General features: G+C 47.9%; 1 protein-coding gene across 14 annotated transcripts in view; it reads right to left on the bottom strand.

The window, feature by feature from the left end:
• LOC146817363 (uncharacterized) overlaps positions 1-27582 on the bottom strand; it is a 145028-nt gene that overhangs the window by 45553 nt on the left and 71893 nt on the right. For 9 of the 14 annotated variants that reach the window (XR_014962988.1, XR_014962983.1, XR_014962986.1 and 6 more), the window contains one exon: positions 22386-22602. The exons of 4 other annotated variants lie outside the window; for them this stretch is intronic. The gene's annotated coding sequence lies outside the window, so the exon portion shown is untranslated. The remainder of the gene's footprint in view (positions 1-22385; positions 22603-27582) is intronic. One more of the 14 variants, XR_014962979.1, reaches the window with a different exon arrangement.

The raw sequence follows: 27582 nt of genomic DNA, 5'->3' as shown, positions 1-27582 counted from the left end.
CCAGGCCCAGCCCACCTCAACCCTGCTCTGGAGATGGAGGGCACAAAGACAAGGCCCTGGCAGCATCTGAGTCCAGTGATATTAGTTCATCAACTAGCATTCCCCAAGCCCTGGCTGTGTTCAGTGTGCCTATACGGAGTAATGCCTCCCTTAGAAGTGTTCACCATTCACGGCCCGCTCATATTCCCAGTTCCCTCCTCCAGGCTGCCAATCTAGTCCCTCCCATTGACTTCCAGTTTCTGGTGATTTCCAGTTTAGCAAGGACATATGCGAAATCTTGGCATTTCCCCTTGACTTTGGTTTTGGCTGTGTGTGGAAACCACCCCAGTAGGCAGTGACCCTGGGTATGAGGAATATCCTTGTCAGTGATGGCTTCGACTATATTTACAACCTCTCCCCAAAAGGCATTCAGGGTGGTGCACTCCCAGAACATATGTAAGACATGTGCTACCCTTTCTCCACAGCGGGGGCAAGCTGCCTCCTCCATCTGGACATACCTTCTAATTCTCGCCGGTATAAGGTACGCTCTGTTCAGGATATAGTAGTTCATTAACTTAAAGTGTACATTTTGCAAGATCTTTGATGTTCTTTTGTTAGAAATGGGGGTCTCTAGTTGGCAATGGCTGGCCACTGTCCAAGTAGGGACCCTTCTTCCTTAGTCAGAGTAAGCAGACTACAGAGTAAGAGGGCCGCACCCTTTGATAACCCCTGCTCAACCCTGTGGTAACGTATCACGAGCAGCTAGACTTATCTCAGAGGCAATGTGTGAAGCATTTATGACCATACACAGTAACACAGTGAGGAACACTACAAAGGGACACCACACAAGTAATTATAAAAATAAGTATCCTTATATATAGATTTAACACAAGACCAATAACAGTAAAAAGCCACAATACTAGAATAATAGGGTTACTCTTGAAATGCTGCAAAAATAGTTGAAAGTGTGCAAAGAGGAGTTCAGTTCAAAGCCGTGGTCTCTGTGACCCTTTTACTTACAAAGTACCTGGATTCTGTAGCAAAACAACCAAAATGTAGCAATGATTTTCCTCACGCGAGACCAGCGATGCGTTGAATCCTTGCCGGAAGGAAGGATGATGTGCTGATCTACAGATGTGTGCGGGAAAAAAAAAAAACTTCTCCACGCTAAGCTGGCAATGCGTTGAAATCCTTGCCGCAAGGGAGGATGATGCGCCGAGCCTGTTGCGTGTGCGACCCTGTTGCGATGAGAAGAAATGGCACTCCGCGAGGGAGCGATGATCCGGGTGTGATGCGATAAAAACGGCGGACACTCGGAGCCCGCACTGCGATGTCGTGATGCGATGATCTCAATGTGATGATCCTTGGTTAGCGAGCACTCGACAGCCCGCAAAAGTGCGATGCGATGATCCTTGGGTGCTAGCGAGCGCTTTGTGGCCCGCAAGCGTGCGATGCAATGATCCTTGGTTAGCGAGCACTCGGTGGCAGCAGCGCGATGATTTTTCATACGCTCTTCAGCTGCGGCGGCCCGCAAACGGGCGTTAGCGACAATTTTCAGCACTCTCTTCTCCGCAGATAGAAATCCTTGCTGGGAAGAATCAGGAGGCTGATGGTCCTTTTCCTGAGCTCAGGCATACTAAATTAATTTTTCTACCATGTTCCTGGGGTCAGTTAGGACTATAGAGTGTGATAGTCAAACTGCCCATACTGGCCTTTGGAGAACAGGTAGCCTTACAGTAGTGAAAAATGAAATTGGGTGTAATTCACTACCAGGACATGCTACACACATCAGAGCATGTCCTACCTTACACATACAATGCACCCTACCATAGGGGTGACTCACATGATGCCAAGGGAAGGTTCAGGGGCTGGGAAGTGGGTGCACTTCACAGCCAAGATGGCAGTTCTGGACTGCATGCAGACTCTGCAGTGGCAGGTCTGAGACACACTTTACAAGCTGCTTCTGTGGGTGGCGCAAACCAGCGCTGCAGGCCCACCAGCAGCATTTGATCTATCAGCCCTGGGCAAACACAGGCCACACTACTAGGGAACCTTTGTGAACTGACCTCGCCTGGTGGTTGTTTCTCCTGGACCCTTCTGCAGCTCTGCACGCCACGCCACACCTCGCCGGACCCGCTGTGCGGGTCCCGCTTTGTTGAGGAAACCTGCAAGTGGGGGTCCCGGACTTTGTGCTGTCATCTGGAGGTCTGTTGGGGCTTGCTGAGGGACAGTAGCAGGACTGCGAGCGGAGCTGCAGGGACTCCGTTTCCCAGGAGTCCCTGCCTGGCCAACCTGCTACACCTGGCCCGCTCTCCCTGCTTGCCACGCCCCCGCACACTCAGTGGGATTTAAGCTCCTCTTTTCCTCTGCCCGGCAGGAACCTTTGTGAACTGACCTCGCCTGGTGGTTGTTTCTCCTGGACCCTTCTGCAGCTCTGCACGCCACGCCACACCTCGCCGGACCCGCTGCGCGGGTCCCGCTTCGTTGAGGAAACCTGCAAGTGGGGGTCCCGGACTTTGTGCTGTCATCTGGAGGTCTGTTGGGGCTTGCTGAGGGACAGTAGCAGGGCTGCGAGCGGAGCTGCAGGGACTCCGTTTCCCAGGAGTCCCTGCCTGGCCAACCTGCTACACCTGGCCCGCTCTCCGTGCTTGCCACGCCCCCTGCGTGTGTTTAGCAGTACCAATCAGCCGCTGCGCGGGAGCGTCCCGGGAGAAGCCCGGGACAAGGGCGGGACCGTCTGTGGCCGTCCGGGGCTGGCCAAGGCTGGGCTGGGCCTCCCCCTGACATCATTGTTTGCTTTTGTAGGTACAGAGGTGCATATTATTATTGTTAACATCTGGCCTCTTGTGTAGCTCGTGTTAATGTCTACCCGTTTAGGGAGGAGCCTGAGAGGGGGAGGTGGGGGAACCAGTCGTATCATAGGCACTATGGACCAGTTCATAACACGGGTAGCTACTGTCATAGAGAAGGAAATTGAAATGACAGAGCGGCGCCTTTCCCATAAACACACTCCGTCCAAAAGTTCCTCACTGGGCTCCTTGGCGCTTGTTCCCTCGCCTGTATGCAACCCCGGCCCACTGTTAACTATCTCCCCCCCTCTAGAGCATTCACGGGTTGCATCTCTGAGGGCTAGTGTAGATAGGCTGGAGAGCCTGGCTGCCATATCCATATCTACTCCTACTGATGGTATCAGTTCCGACTTACGGCCCTGCGAGTTTATTGTCCCTACACCCTGCCCTATTACTCTTATTACTCAAAACAGTATCTCCGAGCCACCTGACTTGCCTCCGTCGGCCTCTAAGAGTTCAGCTCATACCAAAAGGAAAAGGATTGCTAGCCCGAGGAAAGGCAGCTTTCCAAAACTCTATAAGAGACCGAGGAAGCAGGGTATTAGGGCAGGTGGAACTAAAGCGGGTGCGGGTGAGGGGCTGGGCACGAAAAACCCTGGGAGGGGTAAGGGGGGAGAGCATTCTGGCAATATAGTGGAGAAAATATGTGTAGATCCAACATCAGACTGCCTTGTAGCTCCATCTAATGATCCTCTTACAATTGTACAAATAGAGGAACTAATGATATCACTGCTTTACCCGGTTGTAGAGAGAGTTAAAGGGTTGGGAGACAGGCTGGATAGGTTTGAGCAGGCAACTCTGGACAATTTTTTTTCTCTAAAATCCCTCATTAAATTGCATTCCAGAATCAGGGAGGATGGACAGGGAGGGGAAACTGGTGCTCGGGTGACTCCCGCATCCCCACAGGCCACTCCTACCGCTTCTAATACGGCACGTACTGTAAATGTGATGGCAGTGGCAAATGCCCCTGCTGTCCATGTTGCGGTTCCTTTAGGTAGTGCTAGTCAAGCAGGGCTGGCTGCTCCAGTTGTCTTAGCAAAACTGAATGTATCCAAGCCTCGTACTGCCCCTGTCAAGAAACCTACTCGGGCTGAGTTGCCCGGTAGGAAGGGTCCTGTAAAACCGAAGGGAACTGCGAATGGCAATGGCGCTGAACAAGCCCATCCGAGTAGAAATAGTATTAGTCTCCCAAAAGCGTCCCAGCTAGAAGCACCGCCCCCCAAAGCGGCCCTAAAAATTCCACCTGTGAATTTGCCCCCAAAGTGCCACCCGTATGTCGTCATACTCACAAAAGTACCCTGTCTGAAGGATGATCACTATGAATCCCATCAGGCACTAAAAAACAAAACCCTGCACTGGTTAAAGATTAACAGACCTCTACCTAGGGATCTAGATGGGCTGATCCTAGGAGTGAGAAGGGTAGGGTGGGTAGGTTATGGACATAAGCACCTAGATGGAGACTGTGTGGTGGTAAATTTCAAAGACAGTAGGGTCGCCCAAACGATCTGCAACCAGAAGCATGGTACTGGGGGAGCTGGCATCTGTGTGGTAGATTTAACCTATTTCTACCCAAGGCCTGTAGCAAACTATAATGGTACTCATTTAAGTGGGGGCTGGAGTAACAATTTTTCTTACTTTGAGAACCCTTTCTCCCCCCCATTCTACCAACCAGTAGCCTGGCCTGGATATCATGGGAGGTTGCCTGGATATTGAACCGATACCTGTCCTGGGGTGGCCATCGGGTTCCTAAGTCCAGGTTACGCCCCTGAGTCATACGAGTTGGGTAAAAGTAATACCATCCCTCCTTCACCACCAGATGAAGCCACCCATCTAGCGCAGGTTATTGACCTGCCTGTAGGGGGCCAATGTGGGGGCAGTGGACTAGGGCTAATAGATCAGACGGAGGGGACACCTAGCCCCGAGCCCCCCAGGGAGCCGGCTGCGGCGGATCCAGACCTTAGGATTTTGAGCTGGAACGTTGCGGGCATCTCGAGGAAGCTGGGCCTACCTGATTGGAATGCCCTTGTGGAGGGTTACTCTATTTGCATTTTCCAAGAAACATGATGTAGGGAGCCCTGCCACAAGGTAGGTTAATCATCTTATTTTGTTCCCGCTGTAGCCCCCTCTTCAGGGAAGGGACGCCCCTCGGGAGGTCTTCTCATATGGGTTGCTATCTCACTTGACTGTCAGGTGGTTCAGCATCGCATCAACTCATCCGATCTTCTTAACATCTCAATAAAGGGTGCACGGGGTGGCCTGATTTTGGACATATTTAATATCTATGCTAGAGGCACGAAGGGAGGTTTACAATCTCCCATAATAGCTCTATTAGAAGGCTCGCTTAGGCAGCGTCCCAACAAATCTCGCGTCCTGGTGGCGGGAGACCTGAATTGTATGTTTGAGCCCTTGGGCCTGGACGATATATTGGGTATTGATGAGGAGGACTCCAGGAGTGGGATTCCTGCCCTAGCCTTGCCCCCCATTAGGAGGTGGACCCAAGTGGCGGTACAGATTAATTCCCTAAACTTGGAACTTGACCTTAGGGCTGTCAATGGGAGGACAAAGTCTGACTCAGCAGGAGCCCATACCTATAACAGGCCGAACCACACGTCAAGAATAGATTATATTCTTCTTGACGCCAGTTCATGGAGTATCCTGAGGGATATGGAGGTTGTACAGACAACTGAGAGTGATCACAATCTCCTCTCACTTGCCCTCTCTCCCCAGTGGCTTAATGATCAGGGGGGAACTCTATCCTGCATAGCACCAAACACCCACGAAGTTTACCCATCTAACTGCGGCAGACGATTGAAGTGGGCTAAGCTCACTATGATAGAAGAGAAAGTGGCAGCTATAGGGGTGCTCCTAGCTGCAGCACAGTGTAAGCTGGACTCGCTGACCTGAGGAAGTCACTATGACTTTTTGCAACTTAACCAGGGCCCTGAGCAATCTCTTCATTGTCCCAAGCATGGTTCCCTGCGATGGTAATAGGAAGAAGCCGCCTAAAGTGCAGGGATGGTTTACCAAAAAATGCAGGGAAAAGAAAAAAGTATTGGTAGGTGCTGTTAAAGCTAAATCTCCAGCTGCAATTAGGCTCGCAAGGAAAGACTACTCTCAGACTATAAAAGCAGCAAAAAGAGAGTGGGAGGAAAAGTTCTGGGCGGACCTTTTGGAGGCAAGTTTGGGCAGGGATGCTAGGGGATTTTGGAGTCTGGTAAGATCTAGGGACAGGCTTGTCGTCACTTTGCTGACGTGCAACATCCCAGCCCAGAACTGGTTCAACCATTTCCTGTCCCTCTATACTCCTCCTGAGGGGATTTTTATCGACTCCTTTCCTCTGGCCGACTACACAAGGGTCAGTGAGGGTGATGCTTTTACCGCCAGAGAAGCGGAGGTCGTAATCAAGTCCCTGGTACCCCTAAAATCTGCTGGGCCTGATGGGATACCCGGTGATTTGCTACGTGCCAAGCCTAAGGAATGGGGGAAGCTCGTTTCTACCCTACTTAACGCTATTTTGGGGGGGGGCCCCTGTACCTGAATCATGGAAGGGGGCGGAGGTTGTCCCTATATTTAAGAAGGGATGTCGAGACAACCCCGCCAACTATCGGCCCATTAGCCTTATTGACTCAACCCAAAAGGTGGTAGGGAAGTTGATTCTGGGGAGGGTGCTCCAATGGCTGGATGACAACAACATTCTGTCAGATCTCCAGGCTGGATTCCGCTCTGGAACTGGGACCACTGAGCAGGTCTTCAGATTGGCCCTCCTGTACTGGAAGGTGGTCGTGCTGGGCAAGGGCAGTCTTTATTTGGCCTTTATTGACCTTAAGACTGCCTTTGACCTGGTACCTAGGGAGGAACTGTGGAGGGTCTTGCAGGGCCTGGGGTTGCCCCCTTATATCCTATCGCTCCTGATGAAATTACACGCAAGCAACTATGCGCAGGTGCGGTGGGGTATGAATGGGGAGAAAACTGACAGGATTCCAGTGAGGAGGGGTGTGGCCGCCAGGGATGTGTGCTAGCTCCCACCCTATTCTCCCTTTATGTGAATGGGGTGGTTGAGTATCTGCTAAAAGAACCCGCAGACGCACCTTCCCTGGTGGGCAAACGGATTCCAACACTGCTCTTTGCAGATGATACCCTCCTCATTTCAAAGACCCCCCCAGGGCCTTCAAAAACTTTTAAACCACTTCCAGGAGTTTTGTTCCCTTAGGGGGTTGGTGATCAATGTCGACAAGACCAAATTCTTGATCATGAATCCTCCTAAGAAACTAGGGCGTCCCCCGGCCTTGAACTCTGTTCCTTTAGAAAGGGTATCAGAGTTTGACTACCTGGGAATCCGCCTTAGCGATTCACTGAACTGGACCCCGCACATCCATAAGATGCTCCTCACCCACAAAAGGGTGGGTGGTGTTTTGCTTAGGAAACAACGTTCTTCCACAATTAAACCTATCGCCCCAGTTGGGGAGATTTATAAAGTCAGAGGGGCAAGCGCTGCTTTATACAGGGCGGAGTTGTGGGGTACATATAACCTGGAAGTACTAGAAAAATCTGAGAGCAAATTTCTGAAAGACCTGATGACTCTCCCTTTGAGCACGCCCACAGTTCCTGTGCTGTTGGATCTAGGCTGCAGATCAATTGCAGACCAAGCATGACTTCGTCCCTTGCTCCTGTGGGCCCGGTTGTGGAGGGTGCCTGAATTATTCTCTTACTCTGAGGCACTGTCCGAGGTTATGGCAATGGGGGGCTGGCATAGGATCAAATGGTTAAGGGACGTTAAATGCCTCTTAGGGGAGCTGGGTCTTGGTGAAGCTTGGGTCACTCGATCTGCCCCACCTAAAGCCACGATTAAGAAATTGTATTGGGAATGGGTCTCCTATAAGCTCACTGTCGATCCACGTCATTGCAATTCCACTGCAGCCTTTTTGAGGATTAAAGACGTGGTGGCCTATGTGAACCATATCTCGACATGATTGCATTCCCTTTGACCGGGCCTTGTACTTCAAGTTTAGAGTGGGGACTTTACCTGTGGGCGACCTAACAGCCCGGTGGAAATCATCCCTCCAGTCCTCCCCCTTCTGTGCCCTCTGTCCCACGCGGGTCGAGACGGTGGCACATATTCTTTTTGAATGCCCAGATTATTGTACACCTAGGAGGGATGTATGACGTTACAACGCATACTTTTACAACGCATGCACTTACAACGCAATTTTTGCAACGCAACATCCACTACAACGCATTCCATTACATCGCATGACACTACAACGCATTTTTAAAAACTACCTTTACAACGCATTCCATTTCATCGCATACTACCTTTACAACGCATACCATTACAGCGCATAATATTACATTGCATTTAAGGTAAGTGTTGGATTGTATAGGGGTAAAAATTACTATTCTCACTCCAGGGGGTGCAACAGTAGGGTAAGTGTTGGATAGTATAGGGGTAAAAATTACTATTCTAACTCCAGGGGGTGCAACAGTAGGGTAAGTGTTGGATAGTATAGGGGTAAAAATTACTATTCTAACTCCAGGGGGTGCAACAGTAGGGTAAGTGTTGGATAGTATAGGGGTAAAAATTACTATTCTAACTCCAGGGGGTGCAACAGTAGGGTAAGTGTTGGATAGTGTAGGGGTAAAAATTACTATTCTACCTCCAGGGGGTGCAACAGTAGGGTAAGTGTTGGATAGTGTAGGGGTTTTACCCCTATACTATCCAATACTTACCTTAAATGCAATGTAATATTATGCGTTGTAATGGTATGCGTTGTAAGGGTAGTATGCGATGTAATGGAATGCGTTGTAAAGGTAGTTTTTAAAAATGCGTTGTAGTGTCATGCGATGTAATGGAATGCGTTGTAGTGGATGTTGCGTTGTAAAAATTGCGTTGTAAGTGTAGTACGTTGTAAAAGTTGCGTTGTAAAGGTTGTTCCCCCCTAGGAGGCGCTGGCTCAAACCACTGTGTAGACTTTTAGGTACTCGCCAGCACATTGTGGCCCTACGCATCTTATTGTCCGACACAACCACCTTGGTGGTTTGTGGGGTGTCAAAATTTCTAAAGTGGTCTTGGTTGATTTGTGTAAAAAGGCTGTCAGTCTCAATTTAATTCTATTTTTAACTGTATTTTATTGGATCATGTCACTGTTTTTATTTCTCTTTTGTATATATTGTAATAACTGTGACTATTTTTACTTGTTGTAAAGCTTTTATGAAATTCATATATCGAAATAAAGCATATCAATCAATCAATCAATCTACTAGGGACTAACAGGAAAACCAAATAAGTCATTCAGGGATATAGAAAGCATATGCACTTTAGCACTGATCAGCAGTGGTAAAGTGCCCAAAGTCATAAAACCAACAACAACTGGTTAGAAAAAATACAGGAGGCAGGCAAAAGGTTTAGGGATGACCCTGCAAAAAGGGCCATTTCCAACACAACCCCCTTCCAACCAAAACGCAGGGGAGACCAATCACTACCTTGATGGGCTTCCCTGCTTTGGGCGATAGAACATGGATCTGGCCCACGACTGCAGGGGCATACTCCAGTTCTACGCCACTCCGAACCCTGTGGGATCCCCTGGTCCACACTCTCAGGGCCCATTACGACAACCAATGGGGAACTCTTCCCCTCACCTGTGGACACCACCTGTGCAGCACCTAACCCTAGCTTGCTCACAGGTGTGTCCCAACAGAGAGACAGCAAGCCACAGTTGCCACTGACAGTAGTCTACGATGAGACCCAGGCCCTATACCTCTCAGGGCTCTCAAACCTCGGTGGCATCAGAGAGCGGGGGGCAGTAGCCCCAGGTGCCCAGCACCTTTTGTCCACTCTCCCTCCTGTCAGGTCAAGCACACCACCCTGACTCTGACCCACCAGCCCCGGGCCTGTACCCAGCAGCTGGACCTGAGACTGGGGTAGGCTTTCCCACCCCTGGTCCTCCTCCTCACCGGTGGACACCACCTGTGCAGCACCTAACCTTAACTGACTCACAGGTGTGGCCCAAAAGATAGACAACAAGCCACAGTGGCCACTGACAGTAGTCAGTGAGGAGTCCCAAGTCTGATACCTCTCAGGGTTCTCAAACCGCTGTGGCAACAAAGAGTGGGGGGCATTTATCCCAGGTGCCTGGCACCTTTTGCCCACCCTCCCTCTCATCAGGTCAGGCAAGACACCCTGACACTGACCCATCAGCCCTGGGCCTGTACCCAGCAGCTGGGCCGGAGACTGGGGTGGGCTTTCCCACACCTAGTCCTCCTCTTTGGGGCTCGGTGCCCTCCCACCTGGAGCGGTTCCCCCTTCCAGAATTGTCAGGGAACCACAGTTCAGGGGTTCTATCCTGCAACTGGGATTCCAGCATAGGGTCTGTACCCTTAGACTGGGCGGAGGTCAGGGGTGAGGCTGCCCTCTCCCCGCCTCCTTTACTGGGGCCCTGCACCCTCCCACCTGGAGAAGTGCCCCCATAACACAAACCTGTAGGGGCACTGTTAGCAGTGGCCCCTTCCTCCAGATCAGGGGGGACACCCTGAACCTGGCCCTCCAACCCAGGGTCTGTACCCTTAGGCTGGGCCTGTGCCTGGCAGCCCAGGACTTCTGGGGGAGTACACCAATTCCCCCCAAGGACAACACACTCCTCTAGAGTTGGGCAGCATACTGCCTGGCACACCAGGACTTCCTGGGGAGCACACAGGCCCCCCCTTGAGGGAAACACACCCCTCCACCAGTTCAGGGCCTTGACCCTGCAACCGATCCACCAACCTAAAAAAACCCTCAGGTGGCACCGGAGTCAGAGGTGAGGACTCCCTCCCTCTGCACCCCCTTCCAGCATAATGCACCCCCCTCTCTGGAGTGGTGCTCTTAGAGAAAAAATAGTCGGGACACTGCTTACAGTTGTCCCTCCCTCTAGATCAGACAACACCTGGACCTGACTTCCCAACTCAGGGGTCAACCCCTGCGGCTGAACAACTGCATGGCGAACCAGGACTTCCTGGGGAGTACAACCACCCTCCCCGAGGGTAACACAGAACTCCTGTGTTGCGTGACAGTCTGCCTGGCGCAGAACTCCAGGTCCCTGTCCACCTGACAGTGTGCAAAGATCTCCCAGGACAGAAGTGGTGTCACCATGGTCACTCCTCTGGGGCTCAGCCCTCCTGACTGGCCCTTGACCCACTGGTTCTCCCACTGGGGGCTCTTTCCCCCTCTCACCCCTCAAGCTGGACTTCTGCACCCTACCCCTAGGAGTGGCACTGCCAGACACAAGAACTGATGGAGGCCTGACTACAGGCACTCCCAGCTCACCTAACACGGGGAGACTCCCCACAACTGACGGTCATCCAGACAGACTAGATTCCCTACCTGGTGTTCCCTCATGCAACCATCCAGTCCTGGAGATTGAGGTTGGGGCACTTCGGGACCTATCCCAGTCTCACTCCTGCTCCCACGAGACAGGATGTGAGGTCCTACAGCCTCCTCAGAACAAGGGGACCTAGCTGCATCACTCCGGACCTCTGCCACCACTCTGGGTTGGAAGACATCTGAACCACTCCTTTAGTGTCATTCCCCAATGCCTCTACAGAGCCTCTGGTACTCACCCAGAGGTCTGCCTCCTGTGCAAGTTCCTTATGATCAGAGAACTCGCGCTCCAACAGGTGTTGGTTCAGCTCTGGAAAACAGGGACTCACAATATGCTCTCCCACAATTGGATTACACAGTTCCCTGCAGGTGCTAACCTTCACCTCACAATCCAGTGCCTCACACACATACCCCACACCACTCTCCTGAAATGGGCAAGACATTACATGACTGTCTCTATCACTCAACCCACACTCTTCTGGGCGGTCCTCACACTCATACACCAAGACTTCAGCCACGGGGGAACCCCTCTCCCTGCACCTCACATCTAGAGTCAGTAGGGTGTCCCTCCCCTTACTAGGACTATGGGACCCTGTGATAGTTCCCCAATCCACCTCAGGGACACTGCACACCAATGGAGATACCTCATATCCTTGAATCCCCTGGTGCAGATGAACCCCCTCCTTCAAGTCAGGTGCCACATCTCTGGGTGGGTGTACTACACTGTCGTTACTACATAACTCAATTTTGCTGCCACCACTGGACCCCACCCTCACTGGTGAATCCAGACAATTAGCACTGCGCTCAGGGGATAACCTACCCTCCAGAGCTAACTTTTCCTTTACTGCTATCTGCACTAGGTGTGCATCCAGCTGGGCAATCTCCATTTGGAGCCTATCTAAATCCAACTGTTGCTCCCTCTCCCCCTGTCTGTCCAACTCCTCTGGGGACCATGATGGGGATTGGGCACTACCCTGGGCACTAGATCCAGCAAGGGACTCCCTACCTATGGGACCCTCCCACCTGTCCACCAACTCCTCCGGGGACCATGAAGGGAATCGGTCACTACCATAGGCACTAGACTCAGCAAGGGACTCCCTACCTATAAGGTATTCCATAACACTTTCTTCCTCCTCTTCCGACTCTCCAGAGCCACCCTCAGACCAACTACCCTCTTGGTAGGTGTACTGGGACTCCAAGAATCTCCATCTGTCTTGTTGCCAAAGCCTCAGGGATGTCTGCAAGGATAGCTGAGTCTCCTTCCTACTCACTGCTAAACCTCTCTCCTCACAGAACCCTCTTAGCACCTCTGGACTGTAGGTCAACAGGTCATCTATGTAAAAGGTAGGTCTCATTTCAGCAAGACCCATTGTAGCAATAACTGGCAATATCAATCAAAAATAGAATCAAAAAACCTCAAAAACATATGTGGTTGCGTTATGGTCTGCACTCACTAGTAGTGTACACTATAATTACTGTATGCGATCACAAATGCAAGTCCAGATCCTCACCGCAGACCACCAATGTTAGCAATGGGGGCCTCTAGTTTGCAATGGCTGGCCACTGTCCAAGTAGGGACCCTTCTTCCTAAGTCAGAGTAAGCAGACTACACCCTTTGATAACCCCTGCTCAACCCAGTGGTAACGTAGCACGAGCAGCTAGGCTTATCTCAGAGGCAGTGTGTGAAGCATTCATGACCATACAAAGTAACACAGTGAAGAACGCTACAAAGGGACACCACGCAAGTAATTATAAAAATAAGTATCTTTATATATAGATTTAACACAAGACCAATAACAGTAAAAAGCCACAATACTAGAAAAATAGGGTTACTCTTGAAACGCTGGAAAAATAGTTCAAAGAGGAGTTCAGTTCAAAGCAGTGGTCTCTGTGACCCTTTTACTTACAAAGTACCTGGATTCTGTAGTAAAACAACCAAAATGTTGCGAAGGAGCTGCAGCGATGATTTTCCTCACGCAAGACCAGTGATGCGTTGAATCTTTGCCGCAAGGGAGGATGATGCGCTGATATACAGATGTGTGCGGGACAAAGCGACAAACTTCTCCACGCTAAGCCAACGATGCGTTGAAATCCTTGCCGCAAGGGAGCCTGTTGCATGTGTGACCTTGTTGCGATGAGAAGAAATGGTGCTCCGTAAGGGAGCGACGATCCGGGTGTGATGCGATAAAAATGGTGACGCAGAGCACCCGCACTGCGATGTCGTGATGCGATGATCTCAATGCGATGATCCTTGGTTAGCGAGCTCTCAACAACCCGCAATCGTGTGATGATCCTTGGGTGCTAGCGAGTGCTTTGTCGCCCGCAAGCATGCGATGCAATGATCCTTGGTTAGCGAGCACTCGACGGCAACAGCGTGATGATTTTTCGGATGCTCTTCAGCTGCCGCGACTCGCAAACGGGTGTTAGTGATGATTTTCAGCACTCTCTTCTCCGTAGTAGAACTAGAGGCCATGGAACTCACAGGAGCCTCACCTGCAGATATAAATCCTTGCTGGGAGGAATCAGGAGGCTGGTGGTGGAGTCTGATGTGCCTGAGACTCCAGCAGGAGGCTAGCTCTCTTCTAGCCCTTGGATGATTGCTTTCGCAAGTTGAAGTAAAAGTTCTCTTCAAAGTCCTTTTCCTCATCTTCCAAGTCCAGTGAAAACTACTGCAGGCCAATCCAAGAAACAGCACACAAGCACAAGGACAGTCACCTCCTGCAGATTCCTTCACTTACACGGACAGAGGTTCCCCTTGTGGTCCAGGAGCAATACAAATTGTAGGGGTTTCAGCACAGATATTTATACCCCAAAAGTCTTTGTTCTCTACAAGTCACTGAACCCAGCCAGAACCAGTTCTGCTCAGTCCTGGAGCACTTTGTTTACCAGGCTGCTTCTTTCCTTTCAGAGTGCAGGGCAGAGACATCAGACGCAACACAAGAGGTGGAGCCAGCATTGTGGAGGGAAGGCACAGCCCTATTCAGGTCCCAGGTGCAACTCTTCCCACCCATCTAGATGCAGATCTCTATATTCACCACTGGGACACCTCACCCTGTCTCCTGGAATTTCCCAGCCCTGTCACTCCAGAACCAGACAGCCAATACACATAACAGCAGAGCACACTGGAAGGCTTAGGCAAGAAAATACCTACTTTCTAAAAGTGGTATTTTCAAACACAGAATATAAAAATAAACTTAACTAAAATATGTATTTTAATATTCTGAGCTCAGGCATACTAAATTTGTTTTTCTACCATGTTCCTGGGGTCAGTTAGGATAATAGAGTGTAATAGTCAAACTGCCCATTCTGGCCTATGGAGAACAGGTAGCCTTACAGTAGTGAAAAACGAAATTGGGTGTAATTCACTACCAGGACATGCTACATACATCAGAGCATGTCTTACCTTACACATACAATGCACCCTACCATAGGGGTGACTCACATGATGCCAAGGGAAGGTTCAGGGGCTGGTAAGTGGGTGCACTTCACAGCCAAGATGGCAGTTCTGGACTGCATGCAGACTCTGCAGTGGCAGGTCTGAGACACACTTTACAAGCCGCTTCTGTGGGTGGCGCAAACCAGCACTGCAGGCCCACCAGCAGCATTTGGTCTACCAGCCCTGGGCACACACAGGTAACACTACTAGGGACTAACAGGTAAACCAAATAAGCCAATCAGGGATATAGAGAGCATATGCACTTTAGCACTGATCAGCAGTGGTAAAGTGCCCAGAGTCATAAAACCAACAACAATAGGTCAGAAAAAGTACAGGAGGCAGGCAAAAAGTTTAGGGATGACCCTGCAAAAAGGGCCATTTCCAACATCTTTCCACTATGGTATCCCAATCTGTCTTAGGGATTGGAGTTCCCAGATCTTCCTCCCATTGCATTTGCAGACACTCCACTGGTTGTTGGAGATCAGTGTGCATCGCTTTATAAAGATACAAGACTGTTTTAACTGTACCTGCTGATAAGGCCACATATCGACAACAGCTTAGTGCCCGTGGCTTCGTTGACCCAGTACCCCACTGCTTTCTGAACGCCAAGGTGAGGGCCCTGTACAGGAGAAAATTACCTTTGGACAGATCAAATTCTGTGTGAAACTCATTACATGGGAGTAACTCCAGTTGTAGTCGCTCCCACCGCAGCCCAGTCACCGAGACCTGCCGAGCATCCTGCTAGTCGTCCAGTTGCCCTGGAGCACTGGACCGTGGCTAGTGCTACCTGTCCGCGGGCCGTTCCCCAAATGAGCAATATGACCAAGAGATCCAGATCTTGGAACAATGTATGAGGGATTCACACTGGAAGCCTGACAAAGTAATATCGTAGCTGTGGTAGCTCCTCCATTTTCAGGAGGGCTACCCTGCCCGCCACTGACAGTGGCAGCGTCTTCCAAAACTCCATGGAGGAACGGAGGGAGCGGATCGCTCTACTCACATTGCCCTCTAAGAGTTCAGCGGTATCATGATATATCTTTACCCCTGGTTGCGCCAGTCATCTGGGTACCCTTTGGAGGTGGTCTAGGTTGTCTGGTAGAAACCTGTTGGGCATTGACGGGAAGAGTCAGGACTTCTGCCAATTCACTCTCAGGCCCTTCAGCAGACCAAAACATTCCAGCATACTCCTCGTTCCCCTCAGATCCTCTCCCTTATCTTGGAGGAATAGCAGGAGATTATCCTAGTATAAGGCAAAGTGATCGATTCGAGCCCCATATGATCATTCCCTGTAGACACGTCCCATTCACGCGCAGCAGGTCAAAGGCTCCGTAGCCAGCACCAAGAGCAAGGGAGACAAGGGGCATGCCACGTTCTCCATCCTCTGGCCCATGGAGCTAGTCCTCCCCATGCGCACTGTAGCCGAAGGGTTCGTATAAAATAATTTTGTCCATGTCGGAAAGTCCACACCCAGGCCCACCTGTTGCAGCACCTGATAGAGGAAGTGCAATTCGAGACTGTTGAATACCTGCTCTATATGCACTGCCAACACAACCACTATGGTTCCATCGTAGTTATCGGCGTCTAGTATAGCTTTGAATCCCCTGATGTTTATCGCTGTGTTCCGGCCTGGGATGAAACCCTCGTGGTCGGGTGGATCCGTATATGCATGAGGTGTAATAATCTGGTTGGCAGGATCTTACTCAATAGTTTACAGTCATTGTTTAGCTTTGACAGCAGTCAGTAGGCACACAGTTGTCAGACGGTTTTCCCGGTTTCAAAACCAGGATTATGAGTTTTTCCCTGGTGCTGTCAGGTAGTATCCCCGCAGTCTGAGTCACGGCATACAATGTTGCAAACCATGGTGCTAGTTCATCCGAGTAGGTGCCATAGAACTCAGCCGGGAAGCCGTCCATTCTCTGAGTTTTGTTGTGAGCTGTTAGACTTGGGGGTCTCTAGTTGGCACAGGTATGCACTTGTGACAAATAGGGACCTCCTCCTCCAGTCAGGGTAGGGGGGTACACTCCTAAAATAAACGCTGCTCAGCCCCTTGGAAGTTTGGCACAAGCAGACAGGCTTATCTCAGAGGCAGTGTGTAAAGCATTTGTGAACATATACATTAACCAAGTGACAACACTACAGATGGACACCACACAGGTTTTTATATTAAAAATAAGAATTCTTTATATAGATTTACTACAAGACCATTAAACGACAAAAACACACAATACTGTTACTTTAGATGGTAGGATTTTGCTTAGTTCTCTTAAGTTCTTAAATGCGACACTTAAGGTCAATGTACCTTTTAGATGCGATACGCAGGGCAACGATGTTGATGCGATGAAGATTTTGGTGCAAAGAAATAAAGACGTGAAGATCTTCCAGATGCGATACACTTCTCCGATGTTGTGAGAAGACTCGACTCGATGCTACAGCTGCAGCGGCGATACACTTTACGCGATGCGACGACAGCGGCCTTGCCAGTGACACTCTTCTCCGACGTTTGCGAGACGCTTCCGCTCGATGCGATGTTGCAGCGGCGACACCCCTTTACGCGATACGACGACAGCAGCTCCGATGGCAGCACGCTTCTCCGTGGATGTGAGGCGCTTTTCTTGATGCGGTGCAATGCGACAACTATGATGGCTGCGATGGCAACACGCTTCTTCTGCGTTGCAAGACACTTCCTGGATGATGCGAGACGCTTCCGCTTGATGCAATGCTGCAGCGGCGACACACTTTACGAGATGCGATGACAACAGCTCCGACGGCGGCACGCTTCTCCTTCTTGAGTCGCGCTTCCAGCTCCTTGCAACACGCAGTCCCTCAGAAGGCCCAACAACAGCAGCAGGAACTTCCTAAGAACTCTGGGGAGCTGGGGGGTGACGTCTGTTGTTCCTGAGACTTCAGCAGGAGGCAAGCTCTTTTCCAAGCCCTTGGAGATTCTTCACAAGTTGAGCAAAAGTACACACACAGTTCCTTTCTCCTCTCTTTGGCAGTAAGGCAACCACTGCAGGCCAATCCCCAGGTGCAGGGATAGTGTCCTCCTCAGCTTCTTCTGGTTCTTCCTCAGCAGAGGTTCTTCTTGTTTTCCCAAAGTGATCTAATTTTTTGGGATCAGGGTCCCAATATTTATACCCAGGAAATCCTTTGTCCTCTGAAGGCAGAGGGGCCTTTGCTCAGTCCAAACCAGTTCCTGTGCACTCTGTTTACCAGACTTCTTCTTTCCTTTCACAGTGCAGGGCAGAAACATTAGACGCCCCACAGGAGGTGGAGCCAGCATTGTGGAAGGCAAGTACAGCTCTGGAGCACTTTGTTGACAGGATTCCTTCTCATCATTCACTGTGCAGGGCAGAGACATCAGCCGCTCCCCAGGAGGTGGAGCCAGCATTGTGGAAGGCAGGCACAGCCCTATTCAGGTCCCAGGTGCAACTCCTCCCACCCATCTGGATGCAGATATCTCTATTCACCACTGGGACACCTCACCCTGTCTCCTGGAATTCCTCAGCCCTGTCACTCAAACTCCAGACAAAGGAATACACACAACCTAGCAGAGGCAGGTTTGAATGGTTAGACAAGAAAATGCCTACTTTCTATAAGTGGCCTTTTCAAACACAGAATGTTAAAATCAACTTCACTAAAAAATGTATTTTATCATCCTGAGTTCAGGCATACTAAATTCAAATTTCTACCATGTTCTCTGAGTCAGTTAAGATTATAAAATGTAATAACCAAACTGCCCATTCTGGCCTATGGAGAACAGGTAGCCTTGCAATAGTTAAAAACGAAAATGGCTGTAATTCACTATTAGAACATGCCATGCACACCAGGGCATGTCCTACCTTATCCTTACAATGCACCCTGCCCTTGGACCTACCATAGGGGTGTCTGATATGAAGAAAAGGGAAGGTTTAGGGACTGGCAAGTGGGTGCACTTGCCCAGTCAGCATGACACTACCAGACTGCACGCAGGCTCTGCAATGGCAGACCTTAGACACATATTTACAGGCTGCATCTGTGGGTGGCACAACCAGCGCTGCAAACCCACCAGCAGTATTTGGATTTTACAAGCCCTGGGCACTCCTGGCGCACTGTACTAGGGTCTGACAAGTAAACCAAACCAACCAATCATGGAATCACAAATTATACATGAATTTACAATAGGGAGCTCTTGCACTATGGCACTGGACAGCAGTGGCACAGTGCCCTGAGTAACTAACACTAGCAAAAACATATGAGGCACAACGAAAAAATGGAAGGGAGACTCACGCCAATGTGCCAGGTCTAACATGAGCCATATGCTTGATGGCCAATCTCACTTCCTGAGGGGTAATGTCCCACCCCAGTGTCCTGTGTGGGGGTACTGCGGTACGGTAGTACAGAGCATAAAGGTAATTGTTCCCCTTGCGTACTGCTTGTCCCCCCATTGTCCTCCAGTTCAGCCACAGACAAGCCCCTGCTGGCCGGATTTGCCAGCCACGCAAGAAGGGAGCCAGATCTGTCAAGTTCAACATGTGTTCGCTCCATATATTGCTTAAAATCAAAGCATCTAAGTCTTTCAGTCTGTTTCGGTACTGTCATTGCCTCACTCAGGAAGCATATTCCTAATCCCTGTGGCTTCTGCAATGCACTCGCCATTTAGGACTGCCTTAAAGGCATCCCACTCCACTTGAGAGAAGGAGGCTGTGCCATCATTGTCATTAAAGTATTGGACTATCTTCTCTATTATCACCTCCTGAAAGGCTTGATCCTCTAAGGAGTATGGTAGGGATTTAGGGCAAGATGTATCAACATTGTATTTCGCGAGTCCTTAATAGCGGATTTTACCGATTCGCTATTATGGACTCGCAAAATGCAATGTATGTAGGTTTCGCATATAAAATTGCGCATTCCTTCACATTCCTTAATTGCAACTCGCAAATTGAGAATCGCAAATAAGGAATTGCTTCCCATTCATTCCTATGGGCCTAGAGACCCATAGGAATCAATGGGAATTGCATGCGCAATTTGCGAGTACCCAATAGGTACTCGCAAATTGTGCATGCAATTTCAAGGGTGCCAAAAGGACACCCAGTTGCACCCCTGAAATATGCATGTGTGCACATATGGCAGAGATACAGGCCCTATGAGCATATATGTGCACCACATGGCAGTTAGAAAAATGCAAAATTGTGCATTTTTCTATGGATTTGCAAATTACCACCAACTTGAAGTTGGTGGCAAATTGCGATTCCTTAAAGCTGGGTTGCAATTTAAAAAGCGCTTCCTGCATTGCATTTTGAGAAACGCAAATTGTGATTCTCTAAATGCATTCGTAAAATAGGTAATCGCAAAAATTGCGATTCACTATTTTGCAATTGCCTTTTGGGATGATACATCCCAAAAGGCTTTTTCCCGTTCACAAACGTGCGAACGGGAAAACGCTTGATACATCTGGCCCTTAGTGCCTATGGCAGGCCAACTTTAAGCAGAGGAGGACCAGGTTGTTATCTGAAACAGTTCGGGACAAGTATTTAACAGTGTGGACTAGGCATTGTATATCTGCGGTGCAAAGAAATGTGTCTAGTCGGACATGGACCTCATGCAAGGTGTAGAAGTAGGAATCGTCCCGGTCATGGGGGTGTAGGGTTCTCCAGGAGTCAATCAGTCCCCAGTGAATTTGCCAGGCCCAAAAGGTGCAAGCAATGCACACTGTCTGTGAGCTGCACAGTGGCGGGTGAGATCTGTCTAGCTGCACGTCTGTTACACAGTTAAAGTCCCCTTCCATAAGTGTAGGGGTTGTCAGGTACGGGGCTAGGTGGTGTGTTAAATGAGCAAAAAAGGGAGTCTGATAGGTATTAGAGGCATATATGTTTGCGATAGATAGGATCCAACCCTCTAACCAGCCTCGCACCACTACATAGTATCCCTCAGGGTCTGTCAAGGTGTCTATATACTGAAATGGCATCTCACTCTGATCCAGATCCAATAGAGAAACCAAGTACAAATTTCCCAACTCCCACTCCCCAGGACAAGTAGGTGGTCACCCCCATCCAAACCAGTAACTGAGTTAGATCATCGAGGGAATGCTCCTGCCATTGAAAGATTAGGGGGAAGAACGATTGTTCCCCTCAGGTGCTCTCCCCTCCTCCAACGAAATCTGCAGGATATACTGATGCAAACCTTAGGAAGATATGGCATCTTGGGCATCATTGTCCCAGCGTAGTTGTGAAAGGACTCTTGTCATCCCCTTTTGTGACTGAGTAGCGTTGCGTAGCTTATCATATGAGGTCATCTGATGATCTTGGGGTCACCTTAGAGAGTATCAGGCTCGAGGTTGCTGAGCTAATCGAGCTACGATCTGAGTCCCATGTTGGGGTCTCTCTCTCCAGTGCCAGCGGGCCTGTGTCTCCTCCACTGATCTGCACCTCCACCACACTCTGCCATCCCATTTGCGCTTCAGCCTGCAACAGTGCTACCAAACTATGCCGAGTCTTTCTGCATTGAGAACAAGAGTGTTGTGTGCGCTTATTCCACGGTTTGTGGCTGGGTACAAACTGGAATGGCGAGCAAAAAACCAATGGATTTAGGCCCAGATCTCTGTACTGGGGTGAATGTATGACATTGTTCTGCATTCTGTCAATCAATTTTTCTTCTTGCATATTCCACAGTTTGTTTGCAGACCCCTGCTGCGCATTCTGTACCAGCCAGTCCCATACTTCCTGTGGCACCTGAAATAATTTGGTGCCATCGTGTGCCACAACCCGCAGTCTGCCCATGAAGAGCATGGTGTATGGGAGGCCAATCTGGTGCAGCTGCTTCTTAACTTCCTGGAATGAGACTATTTTCCGTTGTACCTCCTGAGAGAAATCCAGCTAGACTCATACTTCGGTATTGTCCATGCAGAGTTCTCCTTTATGGCGGGCTTGGGCCAAGATGTGGTTCCAATCTTTGTAGTGCAGGAGTCACCCCACTACTGCTCTTGGTGGGGCTCATGGCATGGGTGGCACACTGGGAGTCGATGTGCCTGTTCTAGTGTGAAAAACTTTGAGAGGCCCTCTTGCGCTACTTCAGTTCATATTCACAGCTCGAGGTACCCAATAATGTTTGTTCCTTCCACCTTCTCATACGGTCAGGCGTTCAGCTGTCGATGCAAATGTAGGTGTTATGTCAGACATGGTACGCTCCGTGGTGGCAACCCGCTCTACCAATCGCTTGTGGTCATCTCACAGGCAGTTGATCTTAGTTTCGAGTGCTGTTCTGGATGCAGTGATAGCTTGCAAAATATTAGACAGTGAGGGGTCCTTCCATGGTGTAGGTAAGGGGATTCGTTGAGTGGAGCTCCGTGGAACTCTCATCACTCCAGCAGTGGCTAGCCACGCTACTTGATATCTTCAGACTTCCCAAGAACGCACTGGGCACAGGAACATACAGAAATTCTACAGTAAGTTCAAGCTGATATGATAGCTTCCAAACATTTACACAAACGTGCACTATTCCCTCTAATTATTTTTCTGTGTGCTGCAACAGAATATGTATGAGTTATGTTTTCTCAATTGTGTGCAGAACCAGGACCATAGGTAGAAGTGTAATTTTTAGGAATATACATCTATTATCAACAACAAAATTAAAACTGGCTGAAGATTCAGTTCCCCACCAGTTGCACTATATAAAACGGCAAAATATGGCAAGAGTTTGAAGCAGCCATATATTTTTGGTGTTGCTCTTTAGATCTGGTGTAAGCCCAACCTTTTCATTTTTAATTAAAACACATCAATCAATATGTACTTACTTACTGGAACTTTCAGTCAGTTCTATTCATTCATTGGGCTGTTGTAGTGCCTTTCACCTTTTTCTACAGCTCAATACAGAATACGGCAAGATGCAATAGGTCTGCTACATCAGCAATTCATCCCCTTCTCTGTGAGTGACAGCATCCTGCCAAAGCAAAATATTGAGAACCATACATACAATGGTCCTCGCGTAGGTGTGCTATCCTTCACGGTTTTCTGTAAATCATTAAAAATAAAAACATGTCAAATGCCTTTGTGTGCACTTGCTTGTGCACACATGGGAATCCATTTATTAATGGCTTTTGTAATGATGTTTTACAATAAACATTTCAAAACAAACTAACTTTGCAACGTCAAAAGGTTTAAAGGCAACAACAAACATACTGACTTTACCATTGCTTGTTTATTATTAGAATCACTTCACTACAGTGAGTATTTTGGGAGACTGGTGACAAAAAGTGCATTTCAAAGAACAGCAGGAATATTGCTTGGCACTAGATAGAATGCTATGGAGAGTTTATACCCTTGAAAGGTTTTAGGAAATCTGAGACAATGATTACAGTGTAAAGCACACTATAATAGCAATCTCTGGTGAAACATACTGCCATTTAAAGACAACTTTACATGGAGCTTCTGGGCACCTGCACAGGTAGTGTTGGGAAGGAATGAAAATTATTTGACAGTTTATACAGTTTTACATGGGGCTTGGGCATTGTCTCCTAACAATATATTATATCTGTATATATATATATATTCACTGAAAAAAACAAAGGTTTCAGGGGCGTTATAGTTAGCTGGACATTTCCCTCGTACAAAACCCTAGAAATTCCCCTGTTATAGTTAGTTCAGCTAACTATAACTCATGCCCTCGCAATGCACTGCTGATGACGTCACATATTATATCACTCATGACATGGTCAGTGACATCACTGATGACATCACTGATGACATCTCAAATGACATCACTGATGACATCACTGATGACATCATCCAGTAGGTATGTGTTTCTGTACAGTTTTAATATGTTTAATATATATAGGGAAAGGTCTGTTGAAGAATAAATGGGTGTACAAGTGTGTGAATGGATGATTTTGTAGGTGCATAACTGACTCTTTAAGTGAGTCATTAAATGTATCTTACTGCAGACTAATGACTAAACTGTGTGAATGTCTGTATGTGTCTGTGTGTAGGTGTATAAGTGGCTGCATGGTTTTGTGAATAGCTATATGAGTGTCTATATGGGTTATTGATTGGTTGTCTGAGTATCTGTATGGTTGCCTGAGTGTTTGTGTGGGTAGGGTGTGTGTGACTCTATGCATACATGTGTGAGTGGGTGATTCTATGGGTGCATGGTTTTAAGAGTGCAACTGTGATGGACTGTATGGTTGGGTGAGTGTATGTATGGGTGTGTTAGGGATTGAATGTATATCTCAGTGGTACATGTGTGACTAACTACATATGTGAAAGGCAGTATATATGTGTGTAAGAGTATATAAGTGGGTATATGTGAGAGTGTGTGATTGTGAGAGTGGCTGTATGGATGAGTGTGTGCTTGTATCAATGATTCTATTAGAGCATAAGAATGTGGTACTATTTTTATGAGTAAGTGAACTTGAGTGTGTTTAACTACATAGGTGAGTAAATTGTACTGTGTTTAATTACTTGCACGACTGACTAGGTGTGTCAGTAGAGTACCTCAATGGATTATGGCGGTGTGTGAGTGTCTATCTAGGTGTAGAAATGCATATGATAGTCTTGTACGGAGTGATTGTAAGTATGAGTGACTGTACAGGTGAGTGAGTGGAGGTGTATGTAGATCTAAGAGTTAATGAGTGGGTATGTAGTTATTGGTATTGGAGTATCTATGATTTTCAAAATGGCCGTCTGAAATTTTGAGTCGGTGTATCAAAGGTTATATTAGGGTGTGAGAAGATGCACTAATTTATCACATGGATGATGTCATCAGTGATGTCATGAGTGATGTCATTTGAGATGTCATGAGTGATGTCATCACTGATGTCACTGACCATGTCATGAGTGATGTAATATGTGACATCATCAGCAGTGCATTGAGGGGGCGTGAGTTATAGTTAGCTGAACTAACTATAACAGGGGAATTTCTAGGGTTTTGTACGAGGGAAATGTCCAGCTAACTATAACGCCCCTGAAACCTTTGGTTTTTTCAGTGAATTTCTAAGGTTTTTTAAATGCCAATTCCTAACTATAACGCCCCTGAAATCTATGGTTTTTTCAGTGAATTTCAAAGGTTTTTTAAATGCTAATTCCTATCTATAACTTATTTCTGAAGATATCATGAAAAGCATTCTTTTTTCAAAGTAGGGTGCACATTAGTTTTGTGGAAAAGCATCTTTGTGATTGGTTAAGAAAAAGCAGTTTCAACGTGGAGTACATATCAAAGGATAAAATTTGCTCAGATCAACCACACCTGCTACCTGCATTTGAAAGGCACTATTCGAACTTAAAACAATCGTCAACTTTTAACCTGCACATGTCGTTAAATATTCAAGAAAATGTTACAGAAAAATATTGTTAAGTTTAAAAAAATGTATGAACTTTTAACCTGCACGTGTTGTAGAATGTTCTAGAAAGTGTGTTGATAGAATACGTTGCACTTCTGACTTCTATGTGTTGTTCAATATTAAAAAAACGGTTCATATGGAAAATTAAAAAGAAACCAATAGAGAAGTTTTGAAGCCTAAAAGAATCAAGGAACTATTCTAATTTATTCTTTACATGTATTTATGTGTGCAGCAAAAAAATTATAGACACAACAGCAGTAGAAAGAGGAAGAAGCAGGGAGTGGGGGGAGAGGGGGAGTTGGGCAGAATGGCACACATGCACAATTAAGTACAACACACATATAGACTAACAATGGCCAAAATGAAACACACCAACAAGCAGCACAAGTCACACAACCTGCCAACATCACACCACTGAACGAGCATAGAAGTGAAAACCATGCTGAATTCATACAGGATGAGTACAAAGGCCAGTCGTTGGTGTTGTGGGATGTCTGTGATCGTGGTCATCATGGATGAGACGCCCAGCATGTGGCACATGGTCGAGTTCACTGTGTGTTATGTTGCCAAACGGCTGCACCTCCCTCCCACGACCCCCACACTTTTGTACGGTGCGCTGTTGTATCTTGTGCACTCGTACAGCACACCATTGTAATGCCTATTTGCGCATGTCCTGCTACATTCCAACTACAACATCACAGTGCCGTTTGGAGGTGGTGCATGCCAGTTTACAACATCAACTGCTGCGGCTCTTGTAGCAGGCCACACCAGAACACAGAGACACACTTACCACACTTCCTGTACACGGACATGTACGAAACACCCCGTTCCCCTTACCGGATAGGCACACCCCTGCACTGACCTGTGAACCCCAGACCAGCACACGCCAGTTGTGCATGCAAGAGGATGCGTGCGTAGCTACACATCCAGGCTCACTGCCAACGCTGAGGTGACAGCACACTGTGATGTTGCAGGGCTCGTGCCTATCATGCTAAGACAATGACCACAGGGACACACTTACTAAGATGTGGGTTTGGGGGGCATTGGCGGTCCTGGAGTTGTTGAGATGAGTCTTCTGTCCCTCATGGGTTTTCCTGTATCATGCTCATTGACTCTATGGTACCTGTGGGTGTTCTGGTGTGGCTCTTGACTGTGTTCCCTTTCATGGTGCAGGTAGTTGTCCTGCTTAACACCAGCAGAAAGCAGGTGGAAAATCCCTGGTGCTAACGTGTCTTATCGACGGAATTTGTTTCGCATTGCAATTGGTGTGAAAGTTGTGATGGGATTTTTTTCGTGTGCAGAACAATATACGAACTGAGCAGTGTATCTCATCAAGATCCAGCACCTGACGCACTATTCCCAATCAATATAAATACAATGAGATTTCTTAATAGATTTTGTGTGTATACTGTAACTGCAGCCAATACCTCAGTACAATTCAATACAGGATTTTAGTATTTAGAATAAATCGGAAAGGTGCACCTTGTGTCTTTTTGCACAGGAATGGCTACTCTCCATTTCATTATCAGCACTTTAACGGAAGTAAAGTTGAGATAAATCTAACACACTATTCAGAAGTTAGTGCAAACTGCAGATATCACCAGTATTCCTGCAATAAGTCCCCCAAAATTTAACACCATGGTGGACTCCATCAAATAACACTAATAAGAACAAGAAAGAGTCACACAGCAGTTAAGAGAACAACCAAAAACGTTATTAATTTTTTTTTCAAACTTTATTTTTTATAATAATAAATATATAAACGAAAAACTATTTGCAAACTTTATTTTTTTATTAACATATATATGAACAATAAACTAATAAACAAAATGTAACAACAATAGTAAAAAACAACAAGGCGGAACACTACTGTGGGGACAATGGATGTCGACGACAGACCTGGAAAATAAGAAAGATTGTTAAAAAAAACAAAACTTGGTATTCTCAACAAAATACCACAAAAAACAAATCACAGATATATAAAATGCATACAGCTAACAAAATGTTATAAGTTTAACTTACAAAAACTGTAAATGTTGCCGCTTTAAAATATTTACCGAATCTGAAGAAAATGTTTGCAGAAGGCACCACACAAACAACGTTTTTCTTCAGTGGTGATGAAATTTTTTACTTTTTCCAAGGAGCAAACAAAGACCAATGCCACCTTCGTCACTTGCAAGATTTGCCAAAGAGTTCTGTTACGAGGAGATCCTAACAAAAAATACTCGTGCGGCACAGCAAGTATGATGAAACACCTAAGGACCCTTCATCCAAACAATCTTCAATCAATCAATCAATCAAAGACATTTCTAGAGCGCACTACATACCCGTAGGGTCTCAAGGCGCTGGGGGTAGGGGGGGGTGCCGCTACTGCTCGAACAGCCAGGTCTTCAGCTTCTTCCTGAAGGAGAGGTGGTCTTGGGTCAGGCGCAGGTCGGTCGGGAGGGAGTTCCAGGTCTTGGCGGCCAGGTAGGAGAAGGACCTTCCTCCTGTAGTCGCTCTTCGGATAAAGGAGACCGCGGCGAGGGCGTGGTTGGCTGAACGGAGGTGGCGTTTGGGAGCGTAGAAGTTGATTCGGCTGTTGAGGTAGCTCAGGCCTTGGTCGTGTAGGGCTTTGTGTGCGTGGGTGAGGAGGCGGAAGGTGATTCTTTTGTTG

Source organism: Triturus cristatus, chromosome 6, assembly GCF_964204655.1.
Source record: "Triturus cristatus chromosome 6, aTriCri1.1, whole genome shotgun sequence".
Lineage (NCBI taxonomy): Eukaryota > Metazoa > Chordata > Amphibia > Caudata > Salamandridae > Triturus > Triturus cristatus.
Note: the sequence above shows the minus strand (reverse complement) of the source record. Positions and strands in the feature narration are given on the sequence as shown.